The sequence below is a fragment of the Podarcis bocagei genome, assembly GCF_964188305.1.
Source record: "Podarcis bocagei genome assembly, chromosome: 2".
NCBI lineage: Eukaryota > Metazoa > Chordata > Lepidosauria > Squamata > Lacertidae > Podarcis > Podarcis bocagei.
In genome coordinates this window covers 95368752-95379783 of record NC_138126.1, presented here as the reverse complement: position 1 = coordinate 95379783, position 11032 = coordinate 95368752, and positions in this window count along the sequence as shown.

Here is an 11032-nt window from a genome sequence, read left to right as displayed (position 1 = left end):
AAAAGTTGCTGAAGCAATGAATGTGAATTTTAGCTTTGTACACAGGCTAGTCTCCACACACACCTCTCTCTGTCCTCCATTCAGACAAGCAAGAGACATCACTACAGTTCAAGGGCACATTCTATCCTGACAAAAAGATTAAAGGGGCTTGTGAAACAGAGATGGTGATAGGGGTATGAACTGTGACCTGTAGAGAGAGTCCCTAAAGCCAGACAGAGAGTCCTGCAAGTTCCTCACACCCACATTAAATAGAAGTAGCATTATTCTGCCATGCAAATCCGATTTGGCTTTCCACTTCCTTTTTCTATCCACCTCCCTCCCATTTCTTTGTTCGGTCTTTAACTCCTAGCATCGTAAGCTCTTATTTATTTTAAAATATTTTTTATTTTATTTTATATTGTCAGGCCAAGACTCCCCAAGTCGGCTAACAAAAACCAGTGTTTGAAAACCACAGCAAAATGCTGCATAAAATAAACAGCCCAAACCACTTAATTAAACTGCAAACATAACAATAAATGAAAGCCAGTGGAATAAAACGTAACAGAATAATACTTAAAGGAAAAAATAAAAATAAATAAGCAGTTTGTCATCATTCAGCAAAAGAGCCTGGAGCAAAACCAACCAACCAACCAACCAACACCCTCTTGAATTTAGGATACCAACAACAACAAAGCTCTCTGAAATGAAACCACCTTGGCCCAGCATCAGAAGCTAAACTAAGAGGGAGAGCAAGGGCAATTTTCCCCAGGAGAGCAACGGAGGTTGGTATTCATTGAAAAAGAAAAGAAATGGTTGATTTGTGCCTGACTGCACCAGATGGTATTTTTGTCTGTTTAGCATTGAAACTAAGCATTGGTTAGAATGTGGTGCTGATAACACCAAGGTCACAGGTTCGATCCCTATATGGGACAGCTGCAGAGTCATTCACTGCAAGGGGTTGGATTAGATGTTCCATAGGGTTCCTTCCAACTCTACAAATCTATGAAACCTCCTTTTGGGAGCCCAACTGAGGTCTAAAGGCGAGCAACAAAAGTTTTGCAAACTACATTGGGACCTGGCCTCTTTTTTTAAAAAATGAAGCATTGGACTCATATCTAGTCTCAGCCACACTCCAAGTTTGCTTTGGCAAGCAGGCTATGCCCAAAGACTGGCAGCTACAAATTATTGCTCTTGCTCCCCAAGATCCAGTTGCAGTGAAATCTGGGCACACGCATGTGCCTTGCCGAGAGGGTGTAGCAGACAAATGGAGCCTAATTAGAGAGTGATTTGTATATTGCAGAGTAGGAAGCAGACAGCTTAATGAAGGGGGTCTGGAATGCTTGCCTAAGGTGAGCAAGCAGTTACAGGGCCGGGAGGTTGATGCACAGAGTTAATAGCACGGCTGCCCTCCTCTCCCCATTTAACCCTTCTTTCTGAAGCTCATTCTGCAAATCTATCAGCGGTGGATGTATGGGGTTATGAACTGATCACTGCAGCACACAGAATGCATGTCTGTTTTTAAACGGCCTGCCCCAAGACATTTTCCTGTTCCATTATCACTGTGGGTGTGTCCACACTTAACTGTGAAATAAATCCACATGGTGCACTTAATACATGATGGTCCCATCCTTCTTAAAATAACAAAGAGCCCTGTGTTGAGTGAGTGTCCATCATAACAGCCAGACTCAGATAACTCATGATGTGGGAGGGAGGGATGCTATTCATAAGGAAAGCTCAAGCCACCTGAGAAACCTGCTTTGTTATCAAACATTATTTAGGAATAACCAAAAAAGGTACAAATAAGAGTTATTCCGCTTTCACTACATTTAGTCGATAATTATATATCTGAGTCTGCCCAATAATACATGTTCACTCAGTAATAAACCCTATCAGTGAGGCTTACTATAAGTGTGTATAGGACTGCAATCTAAGTGAATCTGCAGACATGTTTCACTTTAGTAGCTGTTTATGTCAAATCTGTACTTTCACTATATCAGCTAGTTTCAGACGATGGCTTGGTTCATATGGTAAGTCAAACTATGATGTCCTGGGACTGAGCTTGCAACCACTTTGTTCCCCCCCCCCCATCCTTTTTGCTCCCATGCTGTGTTGAGCTAAGCCAAAATTTGACTCAGTGTGGCATCCACATCTAGGTTTAGCTACAAACTTTGGCTACAGCTTGTGGATAGTGCAGAGAGAGCTTAACCATGAGCCACTAGGGAAGCTAGCATGTGTACTAGGTTCTAAAATGAGAGCCCTCCACACCTTCACTTTTGAAAGGCTAGCAGGGCAATCCTACATTTTTTAAAATTTGTTTAACCATTTTTTTGATACAAACATCAACCGCAAAAGACACATACAACGAAAACAATAATAACACAATTTGACAATTCAGATTTGAATACACTGATATACCTATGACTACACCTTTTTTAAAACAATATTGCAGTGCAATCCTACATGTCTCCCCAGAAGTAAGCCCCACTGAGTTCAATTGGATTGCAGTATGAAGCTCCTTCACTTTGAAACCTCAGATCCTGAGGGGCAAGAGCAACCAGCATAAAACACACACTATTTGGAAGAGCTTCTGTAGCCCAGCTAGTTCCTCAAGTTCTAAGGTACCCAGCTGGACAATGCAAATCTGATGGTCAAATCCCTGCCAGATGTGCCCTGTTCCATTTGTATAAGTAAATGGTTTGGTTCAGAAGATGGTTTGGTAAAGAAAGCATGCTTGTTCCATGGTCCTTGCGGATCAGGGAAATACAAGAAAAGCAACACCATTGATTGATTGATTGATTGATTGATTGATTGATTGATTGATAAGTTAGTGACATTTATAACCTGCTCTTCTTCTCCAAGGAGTGCCCAGTAGCTTGTTCGGTAGCATGGAGAGTGTCCTATCTGGATATGTGAATATCACCTACATGGATATAGTTTTCTGCCTTAATAATAATAATTTTATTATTTTTATCCCACCCATCAGGCTGGATTTCCCCAGCCACTCTGGGCAGCTTACAGCACATATAAAAACATAGCAATGCAGGATGACTTGCATGAACTATTTCCCTCCCAGGGCCCTTAACCCTGTATGGTTCTCAGGCGTAACAGCAAGGTATGGGGAGGGCAGAGGGGATACCTCTCCAAACTCCATGAGCCCTCCTCTAACTTTTGGCAGTTCTCAGCCATGCCATGGTTAGGGTTTCTTTCCAAGAATTTAAAATTCTCAAGATAACACAGATCAAAGGAAGAATCCGGGGGGCAAAGAACAAAGAGGGCAAGCGGACATGCAATCTCAGCCTCACAGGGAGGATGCAGGCAGTGCCAGGCTTGCCATGTTGATGGATATGTCAGGGAGGTACTGACTGGCAATTCACCTGCAAGAACAAGGGGCAATAGCCTGGAATTTAATAAAACCTCTGGACTCAGCATAAATCACCTCCCACCAGAGGCATGATTTAAGGGATGTTTAGACAGCCCTGACTTGTCTTTAATCACAGTGGGAGAGGCAGGTGTACTAAGATTTAATGGGCAGGGGGGAATGTGATCCTTCCTTCTCTTTGCATTCCTGAAGCCTTCTTGGCATCACATTGCAGGTGACACATGTAGAAGGCCAATGAGTACTTATAGGGATGCACTGAGCAGGCAACATACAGCCAGCAGGCTACACTAACATCCCTGTCACTTGAGTGGAGCCCTTGTTCTTGTTAGAAGAGTTTGAAAAACCCACAACAGCTTGTGACATGAACGTAGGAATCTGCCTTATGTTGAGTCAGGGCTTGAGGCATGGTTCAGCCACGTTGACTGAACTTGGGACCTTCTCATGCACAGCAGATGTTCTGCCACTGAACTACAGACCCTTCCCCTCCTCATTTTGCTTATGAGTTGCCTGGGCTTCTGCTTGCCCAGGATTCTGTTTCAGACTGACCCAGGGAGACTCTTCCCATGTTTAAGTTCTTATCATCCATGCTATAGTTTGTTTTTAATGTTTGTGTTGTTGTTGTGTTTTGAACTATTCCCTGTGTAAATTGCCTTGAGGTTTCAAAGCTGATAAATTAATTGTAATACTACTACTAAATAATTACATAGCATCCTTGAAGCAGCTGGCAATAGCCCTCCATTTGCTCTATTGAGCAGAGGGCAAGTTATTGTTGGAATGTTTAAATGCACACATCTTGTGATTTATAGCATCCTCTGAAGAAGGGAATTATTACTACATGGTCATTAAGTGTATAATAACTGTAATGAGAATTCTGGTCATATGGAGAAACTTGGGGTGGCATTCTTATAGGACAGTATGGTGCATGAGTCAGCCTTTAACTACCACTGCAGGTGAAGAAAAGGAACACTTTAGGGCTGTAATAGGAATTTGTTGGATGGATCCAGAGGATATTGTTGATGCTGGAGGAATCAGAGCAAGCAGCAAAACAGCTGCAACTGTGCAAGTAATGTGTGGTCTCCTGAGAAGCAAAGTGTCCTAGAGCCTCGAGTGAAACACCTGTAAAAGGAATGGGAACAAAGCAGCGTATTCACAAGCAGCTAGGCATCTCATGTCATAAGACTCCAACTATTCTTTAATTTGAAGTCAATTTGTAAAAAAAAAGGGGGGGGAATTCAATAAACATTATATTGGGGGTGGGGGGGTAGGGAGTGAGAAAAGGGACTCCCACTATGTCTCTGTACTCTGCTGCTTGTCCTTAATAAATCTCTGTCCCTATTTTTTCCTTTCTTTTGGGTTATTTGGTAGATTCCTTTAAAAAATGCTACAATGCACATAGGTGAGTATGCTAGAGAGTAGTATTTTCTTTTCTCACTCTACCCCAAGAACTGTTATCCAGATGGTAAAGCTGCTGAGTGTACAGCCAGATCCAGTGCGAGATTAAAACATTGTATTAAACCCTGTCTTATTTTTGTACAAGCAACACATGTTCACGATCACTTTACTGGAAGGCATGTTTCAGAAGCTAGTGCAGAGGACAGACCAAATGAAGTAAATGAATTCTACCATAAGGGGGAGAGCGGGTTGAGAGAGTGGCTCTCCAGGGTTGCACACAGGGATCTCTCCCAGCCCTACCTGGGAGATCTTCTTCCTCTTCCTCTTAGTCAAAGGCCTTCCCCATCCTTCAGCAAAGGATGCAGTCTCAGGGTCTGTAAAGGAAAAAACCTGCAAGTTTGACTCAAAGACTTGAGAGAGCTGGACTTTATAAGCTTTTTGGAGAGCTGTTGGGTTTTTAAAGCTGTGCACAACATATATAATGGCACTTAAAAGTTTCAAAACACCAAGGAGCCTCCAGTGGCTTTCTTTTCAAAATGAAACCAAACCCAGGTAAGCACTGTGCATCCAGAACTTCCAACCACTCAGAGAAGTGGGTTAAGCATGACGCTATACATACACAAGTGTGCACCTATTTTCATCTGAAAAATGATGGAGGGTAGGTATGATCTCCCCCATCCCACACATTATGGTAATATTGTAGTAGGTCCTGAGCAAAGATATAAAAATGTAGTGTAGCTCTTAGAAAAGGAGCAAATCTAGTTGAAACAATCCTGAGGATGGAGTCATTTTTACCTAGATACAAGTAAAGCTAATTTTACGAGAAAAGGGTCGATCTCTCTCTCTTCTCCAACTTACAATTACATTAGGAAGAAAATTCCTAGGGAAACATTGCCCTCTCGTGTCCAGCATTAAGTTTGCAACACATTCATTTCATACCGTATGTTACAATGGGAATTTTCATTTGCAAGCACAACAAAGACAATCGATACAGTTCACAAGCTAGTACACAATGCCACAAGCCCAGAAACTATTACCGGAACCTTGGGGATTTTTTTTTGCCCATTATAGAAGAAAACTGAGTTGAGACTAATTTAGGAGATCCCATTGTGAAAAACTATTTATAATGAATTTTCAATAGTCAGACATAAATGTTAACATGGCTGCACTCTAGTGGGCAAATGTTATTTTGCTTTTCCTAAAGGAACAAATTTCTTAACCATTATGAAGCCATGCCTGAGTCTAAACTTTTATATCCCATCCCTAAGCTAGAAACCTCATTGGATAAAGCTACCCAGTTCCTACCCTTATTTTATCTACTTGCCTCCTGCACAGCTGAAGGGATGCTCCCTTACTTCTTTTCTGGCAGGGCACATGTGCCTTTAACAGCTGCATGGCAGACAGAAATTCAACAGGTGAAACTTTTCCCACCACTCAATGGTGCTGGGGAATAAGAATAAAAATACTGGGGGAATGGCCATCAAACCCAACAACAAGCATTATGAGTATCCTTCCTGGGTTGCCTTTCTTTCTATTGCCTATGAATATGTTGCAGACCCCAACACTTCCACAGACCTGGGGTGTGTAAACATGAGGTAAAACAGGTGAGTTTTACCTCAGAATTCACATGACAGTCCTCAAAGAGAGTCTACCTCTCAGTTGCCACCCATAGAAACTTATCCTCCAGTTCTGAGGGAAAGGTAGGGTGACCTTAATGAAAACCATGCCTGACGTCCCCAACTTTAGCCAAATCCTGTCTTTGAAAAACAGTAGATAGTGGTGCCATCCCAAAAGGGGGGCCAGGCCTGCACTGCCCTACTGCAATTCAGACTAACTGCAAGGCACACAGCACTGTAGGCTGGATTCTGTCACCTTAGGACATTGTTTCCCAAAATTCTTACACTGAGCATCCACTTTGGCTCTTACTTCTGACAGGATTTTCTTTGAGAGTACATAATAACCACAAGAGGAACCCTCCCCATGTCTTTCTGTGTTCAGTTTACCTCCTTTACGGACTGGTAATCCCACTCTGTGTCTGCGTTGGGAGCAATAAAATGATCTAACCACATCATCATCCTTTCATTTGCAAGCAGAATTTCCACAAGAAAGAATTATTCACCCTTAACAGATGTTGGCTGGAATGAGGCAATTCCAGGGCAGCTAATCATGCAGAGAAGCAGCGGGCAGCCTCTTTTCTCAAGACCTGCTTTGACGCCACTGAACTATTTTATCCCTTATTCAATTTGTTTTTCACGGCACAGTAGCAGTCCTCCTGCAGCCCATGGCTTGGGGATCATGGCCGTGGCAGACAAAGGGGTTAAATCTCCTTTCTCTGAAAATAAGCACTGCGAGCTCTATTATAGAAGGAATAAATGAGAGGGATGGTGCCTGAGCTGGATAAAATATGAAGCAATAACCTGCTGCTCCGGTCGGTTAAGCAGCGTCTGGGAAGCTGAGGGGACTAAATGCAGATGGCATTTACTGGCCATTTCCTTGAGCTGCCCAAATATTAGAGCTATTAGACAAAACTGACACACAGAAATCCCACGTTCAACCCCTTTTTTTAAGCTGTGGCAGAGTTAAGGAAGAGATGCTATCTAATTTAAGGAAACGCCCTTCTCCTGGCTTTACTTTTTTTCCCCTCCTCAACACTGGGGAGGGAACTTTTCCCAGGCACAAGACAGCACTGAGTGCCAGCTATACCTGGAGGGGCTCCAATGCTTTTTTCTTGACTCGCTATAGAACAATTATGAAATACAGCCTATATCTGATGATGTCCACCCAGGCTCCTGGTAAAAAGCATTCCACAACGTTCCTGGGTGCATTTCTTATTGCTTGTCTAGAGATAAGTGTGGCTTTATGCTATTTTTGTTGTCACAATCTCTCCCATTCTCAGCCGTGCTGAAAATTCTCCTTACAGAATTCCCAGGGTTCCCTGAGGAAAGGAATTAATGACTGTAATAGCTTCCTGTAGATAATATAGTATTTGTTTTCCTTACAGCCTTTCAACAACCATGCTGTGTATTCTTTCCTCGGTTACAGGTGTAAAGCTTCTTTACCTGTTTCTCTAGGCCAACCAGATTCACCGAAAATTGTCAAGCTTTTCAAAATCCGCCTGTTCGCTCCCCTTCAATTTATCCTCTCTCAACAAAACATTCTTTCAACTTTTGCTCATATTATGAACCAGTTCCTGGTTGTCCAACATATATAGCATCCTGCACCCACTGAGTAACACTTTACGCAAACTGCTGAGAGGTGTTGATGATTAAGTATTGCTTGCCTGTTAAGGAAGCAAGCAAACGATTCATTGACTATCACTGAATAGGTCTGATAGATGGCTTGGGCTACTAGCTGAGCACTGCATCACTGCTAGGCCTGAGCTTCAGCCGACGCTCATCATTGCTATTGCAATGATATTTAGAAATAACAACTATAACCAAAGTAGAAATGCAAGACACCTCACCATAGTGGGGAAAATCATGACCAGTGACTGTCAAGGAGCTATGTCAACCACAGGGCAGGCACACACCTGGCAGGCACAGAATTCAATTAGCTCTTTATTAACAGCACTCTGGTTTGCCTTTGACGTTGATGAAGCTGACCATCATTCCCCCCACTAGCCTTTCACTCTGGATCCATCCTAAGCAGATGAAGGCTGTGTCAAGGGGACAAGAACCTCTTCTTGGCCTGTCTGGCCTGTTGCTCAGGACTCTCCTCAATCAAGGTGTCAGAGGTGAGCCAGCAGGTCTGTGACTGTCCTGCTGCTGCATAGCAGGGCCAATCTCTAACTCCTCTATATCTGAGTCTGTGTTCACACTGCAACTCTCAGCCTCTAACCCCATCCTGGAAGATCCTTCTTTTTCCTGATACCTCTTGATTGCTTCTAGTATCTCCCAGCTCATCAGGCTGCCCTTCAGTGTCCCACCACTAGGATCTGGGACCTAAGTCATCTTCTGTGCCTTCTTTGGGGGGCTTTTGGGTGGGGGGCTCCCACCACCCTTCCTCATCAAGTTAGTCCCTGACAGTGACTGACCTGTGTGTCTGCTCAGTGTGCTGTCCAGGTGCTAAATACTGAGGGACATTTTCTTTTTATATATACATTTTTATTAGTTTTTTAACATACCATTTTCAACAGCGATTAAACATACTTTTACATCTTATTCCATTTTTTTTACTTCCATCAGTCCTGTCTGAAAAAATTCCAATCTAATCTCTTAGTATGCATTTCTTATTTTCCCCATTACATTTCAAACTCATAACCAATATCTCTATCTTTTTCTACTTTGTAACACTTTGTATATTTCTTCTTACAAAACTTCTTGTAGTCCTACTAGCGTAATTTGTTGTTCTTCAAATAATTCGTGTACTTCTTCCAATCTTCTGTAAATCTCTGGTCCCGCAGGTTTTGAATCCTTCCTGTCATTTTGTCCAATTCTGCATAGTCCATTAATTTCATCTGCCATTCTTCTTTCGTACTGAGGGACATTTTCAATGCCCTTGTGCCTCTCCCTTTTATGCTTCTCCTCTCCTCTTCAGAGGAGAACTCCCCTTGGCTAAGCTCCAAGTTCTGGCATGTCCTCTCCTGACATATTGTTGTTTTCTGAAGTGGCCACATGAGTAGGTTTTTGCATCAGATTGGCCACGAGGCTTCCATAGCACACCAAGTTTAGTGGCTGTAGAGCCAATTCTGTAGCTCAGGAGACCCGCAGCAATCCAGATATTGTTGGACTACAACTGGCACCTGCCCCAGCCAGCATGGCCAATGGTTAGAGCTGATGGGAATTGGTAATCCAGCAGCTTCTGGAGAGCCACAGGTTCCCCATCGCTGCTGTGGCTTCTCCACTGATGCTATTGTCAGAGAGATTCCAAAGCAGAGCTGGGGACTTCTGTAGATGGATTTCATTAAAGGTCTTAAAGCTGTGCTGCGACATGCAGCCCTCAGAAAGGGAATAAACCAGATGGAATGTTCACACACATAAAACCCAAGTTCTCTAGTATGTATCCCATTTAGATTTAATCAGCTCATTACTGGATATTAAATAGCATTTGAAAATGAAACACATATTTAATACATAGGGATTTAAGTATTTGTGACTAGTTTTTAATCCTTAATAAATAGATGTAGAAATAATCAGCTATTAAATGAACATACAGGAATTGGTTGATTAACTCTTAATTATAAGGGCAAGTCTTCTTCAATGTATTTATTATAACGCCTCTTTCAGTATTGGCTAATTATGCCACATTTGATTATAGAAGAGGGAAAACCTTATTTATTACAGATTTTTCAGTTCAGTAAATGATGAGTATCTGCAGCTAGCTCAATTGTTAAAGCCTTAATAAATGTTTTAATTAATTATTTCATTAAATAAAAGTCTCCTCCAATCTCATGGAGGAAGATTTTTTTATTTTTTATTTGCAAAGGCATTAAAGGAGATTAAGCCATCTCATGCTGTTTCATAGCTTTTGCCAATCTTCCATCAACCCTGGACTTCTAGGGGATTTGAGTTAATAAGAAGTAATTTGTTCTTGTTTTTTTGATTGGCAAGTAAAATTTTCATAACAAAGTATGATTTGTTTGTGGTTCTGTTCTGCAATAAAGCAGACATTTGATCTGCAAAAGGGAGGGAGGATGATCCCTAATATCCCATCCTTCGCCCTTCCCCTTTCCTCTTGCCCCTATCTCCATGGCTAAATCCTGAGTTTTGACCTTAAGGGTCTCCATGGACGAAGTACACTGAGGATGTAATCTATAGTTCTTTGGAAGGTATCCCTGGGTCCATAAAATATATTGGATCTACTCATCTGTTGTCAGAGACAGAGCTCTGGATACCTATGTTTAGGGCTGGGCAATTAGCTTTGGGACCCTGAGAAAGTCTTATTTTTCAAATATAGCCTGTAGTCCTCATGCCTGTGGAGACCCGGAGTCATGGTTCCCACCTTGGGGATTAAAAATTCACACAAAATGATATGTACAGTGGTCCTCGGGTTAAGTACTTAATTTGTTCTGGAGGTCTGTTCTTAACCTGAAACTGTTCTTAACCTGAAGCACCACTTTAGCTAATGGGGCCTCCTGCTGCCGCCACACCGCCGGAACATGATTTCTGTTCTCATCCTGAAGCAAAGTTCTTAACCTGAAGCACTGTTTCTGGGTTAGCAGAGTCTGTAACCTGAAGCGTATGTAACCTGAAACGTATGTAACCCGAGGCACCACTGTATTAAATTTAAAATCCTGTTTCTTCACAACCCACATTATATTAAGTTTGATTTAGTTCATCATAT